Source organism: Camponotus floridanus, unplaced genomic scaffold, assembly GCF_003227725.1.
Source record: "Camponotus floridanus strain SB8 unplaced genomic scaffold, Cflo_v7.5 scaffold80, whole genome shotgun sequence".
NCBI classification, from domain to species: domain Eukaryota; kingdom Metazoa; phylum Arthropoda; class Insecta; order Hymenoptera; family Formicidae; genus Camponotus; species Camponotus floridanus.
The window spans coordinates 494,901-505,697 of record NW_020229850.1 but is presented as its reverse complement, the minus strand read 5'-3'; the positions used below and the strand labels follow the sequence as shown (position 1 = coordinate 505,697).

Genomic DNA, 10,797 nt, shown 5'->3' with positions numbered 1-10,797 from the left:
ATATATACTTTGTATTTATAGCATTTATATTCTTTTATATATAAAAAATATAAATGTTATAACAAATATATACAAGTATATAATTAAATTGCACACATTTATTTAAAATAAAAATTTACATCGTATGGATAATTATATTTAAACAAAAATTATATTATTGCATGTTTCTCTGCGTCAATATACAATAATTTTGCAATATTACTTTTTTTCACAAAATAAATTTTAAATATTTATTTTGTATAAATGGAATAAAGAGAACGTATAAAATTTATTAAGCCAACGAAATTACTTTTGGAAGAGGAAACAATTGGTACGGAAAACTTGCCGACAAATAATAAAACTATGCTATTCCGTAGCGATATAAGAAACTTTCTCGGCAAAGTCAGCTCATTTTTGCCGAAATACAGACGAATATACGCGGGAACAAAATCAGAGAACCAAAGAATCGTCCGGGAATAAAGTATAACGTGACATTTCCGTAGCAGCCAATCATAAGAAAGCCACCCCATGCTGACACGAACCTAACACTGTCGCACTCTCGGGCTCAAATGGCACCCTCCATATTTCATATTGAAAAAACGACGATAGGAAACTACGAATGCATATAAAACGTCGCGTAGAATGTAATAACCAAAAAATTCACTCAAACAAAGACACTCAGCAGTATTTTTATCGACTAGAAAATTGGTGCACGCGATGGTTTAAGAATTATTTTTCTTTCAGACAAGCTGGAAATGGAATATAAATAGCTGAATAAACGAATAGTCTTAAATCTTGTTTTTTTTATTAAGTGAATAAAAAGAGAAATTGAATTGCGGTATAATATTTCGATATTTATGCGTACCTTTCTTCTATATAATAACTGAATAAATTGGATCTGTGTTTATATTTGATAATCGAATGTTGATTTTCCCTTTGGAAATAATATATCAAATCTTGATTTCCTCCTTGCAAATAATATACATAATTTTTATAATAATGTAGGAATTAATCGAAAAGTGAATGAAACAAATCGAAAAGTTTATTAAAGAACTAAATTCATGTTAGAAATAATGAAAAATGTTTGAATGTGTCTCGAAGTTTGTCACAAAATTCGCTCTCTAATAAATTTTTCCAACGGAAAAATTAATAAAATTACATGTGTATTAAATTCAAATTTAAAATTTATGTGTGTGAATATGCATTGCACATATACTTCTTCATAACAGTAGTTTTCAGAAGGAAAATTTTTTTCCTGTTCTTAATAAATAATCTAAAAAATGAGGAGTTATAATATATTCCTACTTTGTCAAACGTATTTGATTGCGTACTCTACGTCACGTAATAGTTCAGTAATAGTTCAGAAATAAATCTAAAATTGTAAACAGCCACGATGCATTTTTCACGTCGGTGAGGCGACAGACGTGCAGTGCGTAACTTTTTTCTCGTAACGCCGAACGATTAAGCGTTACGCAAGTTCGTAAGAACGCGCGGCACTCGTACGTGACTTGCTTTGTAGAATGGTATAGGGAGACAAATCGGAAGATCGCATTTTTATTCAAATTATTTATTTCAAAGGATTTTTAAGATTGATATTTCTTAAAGAAAGATAATATGAAAATAAATACAGTTAATTTATCATCTACTCATATAATGATTAAGAAAATTTTTTGTGTTGACTGTTTTCAAGAATTTAAGAGAGTATTCTTTAAACGAGTATTTTTTTAAATTTGATGTTTAATTTTTTAGTAGATTTTTTATTTTAAATTATTTTATAAATTTATTTAAAATTAGTCAAGAGAAGAAAAGATAAAATTGTTTATTTTCGATGTCAATTCGTTTAATTGAAAGTAAATTTTAAATTTAATTGCTTATAGCTTCAAAACTGTAACATTTTGACATATTTGTTAAAAATTAATTTTAAAATTTAAAAAATTTATCCTGATACTAACCTATGATATTTTTAATAGCACAATCGAAAAATTATAATGTAATTTTATAAATAGATCACCTTAATAAAAAATGCAATTAAATTAATTTTTTTTACAATTTCAGAAATATGTTATTTTTTATGCGCTAAATTATTACAGTTTTTATACAATTGCTATAACTTCGCAATTATCCTTCATTAGGGTTAAACTCTGAAAACGTGCTCCAGATGAAATCTCGTTGCTTGAGACGAATTTATTTCCATCTTCCCTCATTTCGCATTGGGATTATGCATATTTATGTTGAAACACATTTTTAGTACAAACAGAATGCATAATTTAATATTCAAAATAAACGTTAGGAGAGAATGAGATAATTCGTCAGTAAAATAAATGAACGTAGATTATATCGATATTAATTATAATAATATAATTGATTCATCATTTCAATATAATTTATCAATTCTAATACCTTTTCTCAAATAGGGACAAATATCTAACAATAAATTAAAAAGTAGCATCATCTTCTTACGTCTATTCATATCCTCGTTCTAAATCTTTCGTCCGAGGGTCATTATCGCGCAATCCAGTTTTTTTTTTGCGATTAATTAAACCTTTTTGTCGGATACATAAATGGGGTATCAAGTTACGAGGTGAGAACACACATTAAACACTCGTTAGACTCCGTATTATGGGGAGAATGTCACCCAAAATTTGAAAATAGAGAAACCAAAAAGAAGAAAAGAGAGGAAGAACCTCAAATAATTGATGGCGCGCAGCTGACGCGCTGATTATCGTTATTCAACATCAATGCGACCATCTTCGGAAAATGTACGATCACGGGAACGAGTTCCATGTATATTAATATCTGGGGCGTGTATTAATTTTTTAGGGAATCATGTCTTTTTTTGCGGCTGCCTCACGAGCTTTGCGCGTATGCTTAATTACGACCCTCAACTTGCATCTGAAATTCTTTCGTGCAATTACACTTTGACGCGTAAAAAATTAAACATTCCTTATCTCGTCTATTTTCAAAGTCTGCTCCCATCATATATATATATATGTATATATATATATATATATATATATATACATATATATATATGTCTCAAAAATTACTAATAAATTTATCTAAAATTATGTTAGATTACTTTCTTTCTGTCATTAAGACGATAAATTCTCTCTCTAATTTCTGTTAAAATAATGTGCTTTCTTAAGTAGAATATTAAATTATGTGAAAAAATTTGATTGAGAAATATGTAATGAGCACTTATTTTATCGATTATTTTATCTATTATGTTATTTTATCTACTAATAAAAGAAATTAAAGGAAAATAATACTACAAATAAATTATACTACATACTACATAAATAAATAAATACTACAAATAAATAATATTACAAATTATCTGCTTTTATACGTTTCGTATATTAAATTATATCATAACAGTATTAATTGCATTGATATAATGATACAATATAACTAATTGCATCTCCATTAAATGAAATAGATACAATTTATCTAAATACCTAAATATTTAATATGCTAATGTTTATAAATGTATAATCGTCATAATCAATGTATAATATATTTTATTAATGTAACCGCTGCGCTTTTCAATGATTTGTAATTATAGGGATTAATTATATTGATCGTATATGAGTATTTCATATAGGTATATGTAAATATATATATATATATATATATATATATATATATATATATAAAGTAAGCGAGAATTTAAGTATATCTTTATAAATGCTAACAAAAAATAAAATTAGATTTATGTTGTGGTCTAATCGATATTTAAAATATTAAAAATGATTATGATTTGATTTAACATTTTGAAATTTAATTTCAAAAATAAAATTAATTTTTCTAAATGCTAAAGTTACATTTTAGATGAGTTTTATACTACATCTTTAATTAATTTTTTTTATTTATCTTTAATTATATTTTATTTAAATTTTTTTCTTCAACGATATTTTAACAGATTCTTAAACACACATAGATAAATTTAAAAAAAAGGAAAGATTATCGTATATCAATCGAAATTATTTTAAGTTCAAAAATTTATTAAAAAGCAATTGAATAACATCTGTTACTTAGCAAGTTGAGATTTACACGAATTCTGTTATTACATTGAATGATGAGGATATTCCTTTTCTTATAATATTTTAAATTTACTTTTTTTTAATTTTTTATAATATTTTAAAGTTTTCTTTCGACACGTTACATGTATAAATGCACCGCACTATATTGTCTATAAAAATTTGATAGAATTTTGTAAAAATTTGTTTAATTTTATGTCTAAATTAATACAAAAGATAGATAATAATAAAAATAAATTAAAGTTTTTTTATTTCTTTCTTTTCGCTTAGATCCTGATGTTTAACTAATAATACAATTTAAAATAAAGTTGATTTGTAACAAGATATTGAATTGTTATTTTTATACAAAATTTTAATTGTGCAACAAAATCAATTCTAAACTCTATGACGAAATATTTTACATTTGTTAAAGAAATATTAAATATTCCATTTCATTTACATGACTCTACCGACTATTGGTAATTCACGTTTTTCTAAGACGACTGAAAAAGAAATAAGCCATAATTTTTTGAAATCACATCTTGAAAGTTTATTAATATAACAATTTCATGATAACAACTAATTAATATTAAATTATTGCTATATTAAATTTTGTTTATTATTAATTTTTATTAATTCTTATTTCTATATTTCATATAAATGTACATGTAACTACAAATATCTTTTTTTTTCTTTTTTTCTAACATGATAGTATATTTTTAAATAATATATTTGTAATATATATTTTGCTGAAATAAAGGCTACACTTATAAACATTAGCTTCCAATTTTTATGAATAAATATTTAATAATTTAATATTAAGAATAAATATAGAATAAATTAATGTATACATAATAATTAAAATAATTAAATTATAATTAATATGTATGAATAGCATATATTTTTTATAAATTATGTAATAGTTTATATTTTAACATCTTAGATTATGTAAAATTATAGCAAAAGTATGATTAAACATGAAAAAAAATTGAACATTAAATACTGTAAAATAATACATCGCAAAATGTATATTATATATTTTGACAAAATTAAATTATCTAATATATTCTAAATGATAGATTTATAATATAATAGACATTTATCAAATTAGAGAAAGATGGCGCCACTCATATAACTTTCAGCTAGCATCTCTCTATATCTTTCATTTTTTCCTGATTACGAGACAGAATTGTGTGATTTTATGTTTTATACATGTCATACTAATCCAATTATTTTAAATTTTCAAATGAAATATCGCGAAATATAATATTTAAAAATACTGATAATTGTGTGATTCATAAAAGAAATTTATTATAAAATATATACTATTAATTCTTCTTTATACTATTATTTTTTATTCGAATTTATTTTTTTACTTGATAATATAATCAATAATAATAATATTTTGGAATGTAAAAACATTTATTATAAATAGCAATTATTTAAAACTTAGTAGAAATAATAAAAGAAAAGCAGCTTGACAAGCAGTTAAGAAAAGAGAGAAGAGAGACATTTTTACTATCTATTCCATCAAGTTTTGTAATTGATTGATCGATTATTAAAAGGAAATACGTACCATACAATGTTACTGTTCCATAATATCATTGATCGTGTGTCATCTCAAATCATTAGCAATTATCTGTGATCTTATCTATCCGTAATTATTGATTGCGATGCGTGAAGGTGTCATCTGATAATGGTAATCTGTCATCTCTTAATCCGGTTCAGGTATAATTTTGTTTATCACTTAATGCGCGCGTCGAATCAAGACGGAAGCAATGAGAATACCAGAGATTGCGATGGATATGATTGACATGAATCGATTTGCCACTGCAATAGTGAATCGTCATGAATGATCCATATGTTCCGTTTAAATTGCGTAATGAATTTTTGCGACAACTGCATCATCAGCAAGTCAGATAAAGTTATGTATACTTAATAAATAAGGATTAATAAGGATTGCAGCTTTATTTCATGCTAACAGTGGAAAATAAATCTGTTGGAAAATTGTTTATGTTGTATTTAATATAAACGTTCAGAAATGGAAAATTACTTTTCGCATCATAATACAAGATTGTATCTAAAACAATTTTGACTTTTTAATAATTTTTCTTAGAAAATTAAATATATTTTATAAAAGAATATATTGTAGTTATATAATAGAAAGATATTATATGTATTAAGTAATATTACATAATTTTTTTCTTTGCATAAACATGCTTTTAATTCTCTCTAAAATATAATTTCTTATATAAGTATACATATAAGAGATATAAATTACTTAATATATACTGTATAAATAAATAAGAGATTATATACTACATAAATAAGAGATTTATATATTATATAAATAAGAGATATAAATTACTTAATATATACTAATACAAGAACTAAATTAAAAATATACAGGGTATTTCATAAGCGGTGGCAAGAACTAAATTAAAAATATACAGGGTATTTCATAAGCGGTGGGAAAAATTTCAGGAATGGATTCCTCATATTTAGAGAAGAAAAAAAAGTTAATCAACATAGGTCCGAAAATGATTAGTTTTTAAGTTATTTGTAATACAAAATTTTGTCTCATTTTTCGTCTCAGAAGTCATTTTACAGGCATCAACAATGTTTTTCAGGCCGCCGAACTTGAAAAACATTGTTGATGCCTGTAAAAGGACTTCTAAGACGAGAAATGAGACAAAATTTTGTATTACAAAAATTTTAATAACTCAAAAACTAATCATTTCCGGATCTATGTTGATTAACTTTTTTTCTTTTCTAAGCATGAGGAATCCATTCCTCATGAAATTTTGTCCACCACTTATGAAACATCCTGTATAAGTTGATTCAAGGTAAAACAAGGCTTCACAAGTTATAACAAATAAAGAACAAATATCTTTTCGCGTTATAAGGAAAAAGTTTCTAAAGTACGATTTTTATGTTACAGTGATTTCATCATTAAAACTTTGACCTTTCTGACCTAATCTTTATCTTAATTTTTAATTGAAATTCGCGCAACTATGGAAACACATAACATGAAATATTAATTAAATCGTAAAAACGTTGAATAAAAAAACAATCGATTCATTAATTTGCTTCGAAATTAAAGCACTTTTATACTTATTGGCTTATTTTTCTGTTAATATCGCTCGAGGCACTTAATGCTTGTCGAAAATGTTGTACAGTTTTTTAATAACGATTTTAAGGAAAGAAAAGAGATATGTACTTTTTCATTTTTTATTTTAAGAGATATAATTTATATAAAGTAAAATGTTAAAGTATAAAGTTAAATGTTCAAGAGATATGATTTACATATGTATAAAGTTTTGTGTATTAAGTAACAAATTTTATATCCTTTTTTTTTTCTCAAAAATATTGTTCTCCGTATATACTTTTTATTATGTTTAATTATCTAGTGCCTTTAGAAAAGTAAGAAAAATTATCTTTAATTTTTTCATAACATAACAAGAGAGAGAAACGATGTTCCTTTCATTATATCTAACAGACCGTATTCATACTCATACAATAATGTGTGTGGAGTCTACCATATGATTTTATTATATTTTTTCAGGGCAAGTTTTTCAGATTTTAAAAGAGAGAAAAAAAAGGATGTTCTTTTATAGAGTAAGTTTAATATAGATTTCTTTTATTTCGCTTTACACAATCGAAGTTATACAAGATGTTATATAAAAGAAAAGATTCAGAACTTACGGCGGGAAAGAAAACAAATAAGCATACAGCATCAAATAGAAGCAGATTTCGCACAATCTTTTAAGTTGCTGGCACGTCTCTTTGCAATCCAATAAAATTCTTCCTAATTACGCAACCAATTTCACAGGGCGACGAAGCAGCTTACGAACGGCGTCGAGGTGTCGCGAAAAAAATCGATGACCGTCATGACAGTGTTAGTTCTATATAGATATACATATATACGGCCGCTGGTGGATCTAATTAAATGTCCGATGGAGCGAGATTACGACCGAGAATTAGCATCGCTGAGCGAAAACTCATTAATTAATTATGCATACTTTCCTCTTGTGTTTTTTTTTTCGATTCGCAGGGCATCTCAGTCTTATTATATTGCGCATTTTCCTAATGATTAATTTAGCAGGAAACTTGGCAATAATTGAAAATCAATATTGACATTCGAACTGTCGAAGTGATCGTATTCGCGAAAAAGTCTCTCGGGTCTTCTCGATTCTCGAAAAAGGTTCATCTTAGCGGTTCTAGAGGAATTCGACCATTTCGTACCGAGCTCGTTATCTGTTTTTGCCGATAGATACCAACTTTTCCTGTCATCCATTTGGCATAGCACTCGCGATTGGACAAAAAATTGTTTTCTACGAATGGAATTATTTTATCGATCTACCTGTCTGGGCTCATGTCTCATGAAAACAGAAAGGGCGAGGAAAAAGAGTGGTCTCGAGTTGACTGGGCGGTATAAACGGGGGTGATAAACGAGGACTAAGAAACGATGCGTGGGTGGTTCGTAGAAAATTGTTTTCAGCAAATCGGTATTCTTGACGAACTGATCGATATTTCGATTTTTCTCGGAATGAGTCTTTGATATAGTTGAAATTGCAAAATCTTATCTTGATCTTATCTCCATGTTTGCATTAATGTGCACAAATATTCTAAATATAGCGCAATTAAGTTTCACTTTTTATCATAAATATTAATAATTATTAATTCGCGAATTATATTTTTACGCAGACGTTTCAATTTTCCACATGCTTGGTTTATTATATCATGTATATCATTACATCTTGTACACACTTAACACGGGATATTTATATAACCACTTACTCTTGAAAAATCCCTTCTAAAGAGATACTTTAAAAAAGCCTCGAGAAAGTTTATTTTGGCGAAATACGGCGTCGTCAATCGTTATTCCATCTATACTACTGACAGTTTCTTCTTGGCGAGGTAATAGGTCGAAAAACGAGGAAGTTTATCGAGATTTCTATCCCCTTGTTAACTCGCGCAAAAAAAGGTTGACGCCAACTATTGCTATTGACAGAATTCATCCAAAATAAGTATGTAGATATATGTATAAATTTGAACTTGATTTCGTTGAGATAACATGTCACATGTGTGTTACGTAAAGAAGAGATACGTTTGAAGAGATATTTTCGCTGAAGTATTTAAAAAGCTCTCATTAAAAAGGTTCTCATCTTCATTATCTCTCTAAGTTGATGAAACAAATGTTGGCACAGAAAATATTTTCCGAGATATTTATCACGATTGTTAGCTTGTATTCATAACTTATAGGTATACTTTCGTTATTTTTTCAAATATAATTCAATATACAATCTAATTTAAAAACACATCAGATAGAAAATTTATTCGAAACAAACGGCTTTTCTTATTGATGCGATATTATGTCGTATCCAAGTTCGATAACGTAAAGACCTTTATAGATAGCATCCTCGCAGAATCTCCAAGAACCGCAACGCTCGTTCGAGTTAAGCCATTCGCGTATGTAATCGTTGCCCTTTCGTTATATCGTTTCTTCTCTACCGGTTTCTGCAAGGCTTTTTGTATACTCGAGTGCCTCGTAAATCGGCCGTAAAAATGCCTTAAGGATATCCGTATTTTCGACGAATGCAAAGACGCGTGTGAAGAATAAAGCGGATTCGTGCCGCTCCGAGGAAATGAAGTTGAGTGCTTCGACCGATGATTCCCTTTTAAGCAAAGCTAATAGAAATTTTCTGAGAATTCCTCTTAAAGTTGCAGACGGATATATTCGTGTGGGTGGCTCAGAGCTCTTTTGCTAACGTTTAAAATTAAATCTTTGGAACTCGTTTCAACAGCACTTGTAGAGCATCATAGAATTTTTCCATTATTTTATAATTTGACGTCGATCATATTCAAATTTTATTTTCTTGGCTCGATTTAATGCGCCGGATATGATATACATATATGGATAGACATGAAATATTATTTTTTGTAAAAAACTTTTATTTAAAAAAAATACTTATACGCGCGTGTATTAATAATTTTTAAATTATTAAAAATAAAACTGTTTGCAAACTACACAATCTTAAATTTTGTAATGAGTTCCATTATGTCTTTACTTTTTTCGTTAATGCCAAGATGCTCAACTTAAATTGGCCGTTTTGGAATAATATTATTTTTTTCACATAATAGTTTATATAATAGCAAACAATAAAATAAAATAAAAACTCTTTTTATTATAATAAATTTATTATAATAAATTTAAAATTCCTAAGGATTTATTTTATTAGATTTAACTATTATTTGTGTTACAATGTTAACAATTGTAGCAACATTTAATTTAAAATTAATATATCAAACATATAAAAAAATGAAATATTTTTAAAAAGGAATAAGAAGAAATATATCTCTATACTAGATGTACATAATTTTATCTTTATATAATTTTTATAAATATATCTGCTCGAAATTTTTCTTTTTAATAAGCTGTTTTATAATAGTTCAATTAAATAACAGTATTTTTATTCGCCAAATTTATTTGCTTTTCTTTTTTTTTCATTTTTTTTTCATTTAGATTTATAAACTTCTAGTAAGAGGGGAAATATACATATATATTGTATGCTGTCGATTCAGAGTGCTGTGTTTTCGTGTAGTATGCTCTACATCGAATGAAAAAATAAAAAAAGTTATAAGTAAACAGCAAAGTTAAGTTTGCTTCTTGTAGCAAAAATATATTCTTAGAATTATATGTCTGAAGAAAATTATATTTTCAATTGTAAATCATATTTTTTTGGAATCTTGTTTGTTTATTAATATTTTAGTGATATTTTTTATCAACGAGCTAAAA

The 10,797-nt window shown here is 26.6% G+C and overlaps 1 long non-coding RNA gene across 1 annotated transcript in view; it reads left to right on the top strand.

The window, feature by feature from the left end:
- The window catches only part of LOC112639666, a 57,907-nt gene that overhangs the window by 29,865 nt on the left and 17,245 nt on the right, over positions 1-10,797 (top strand). The window lies entirely within an intron of this gene.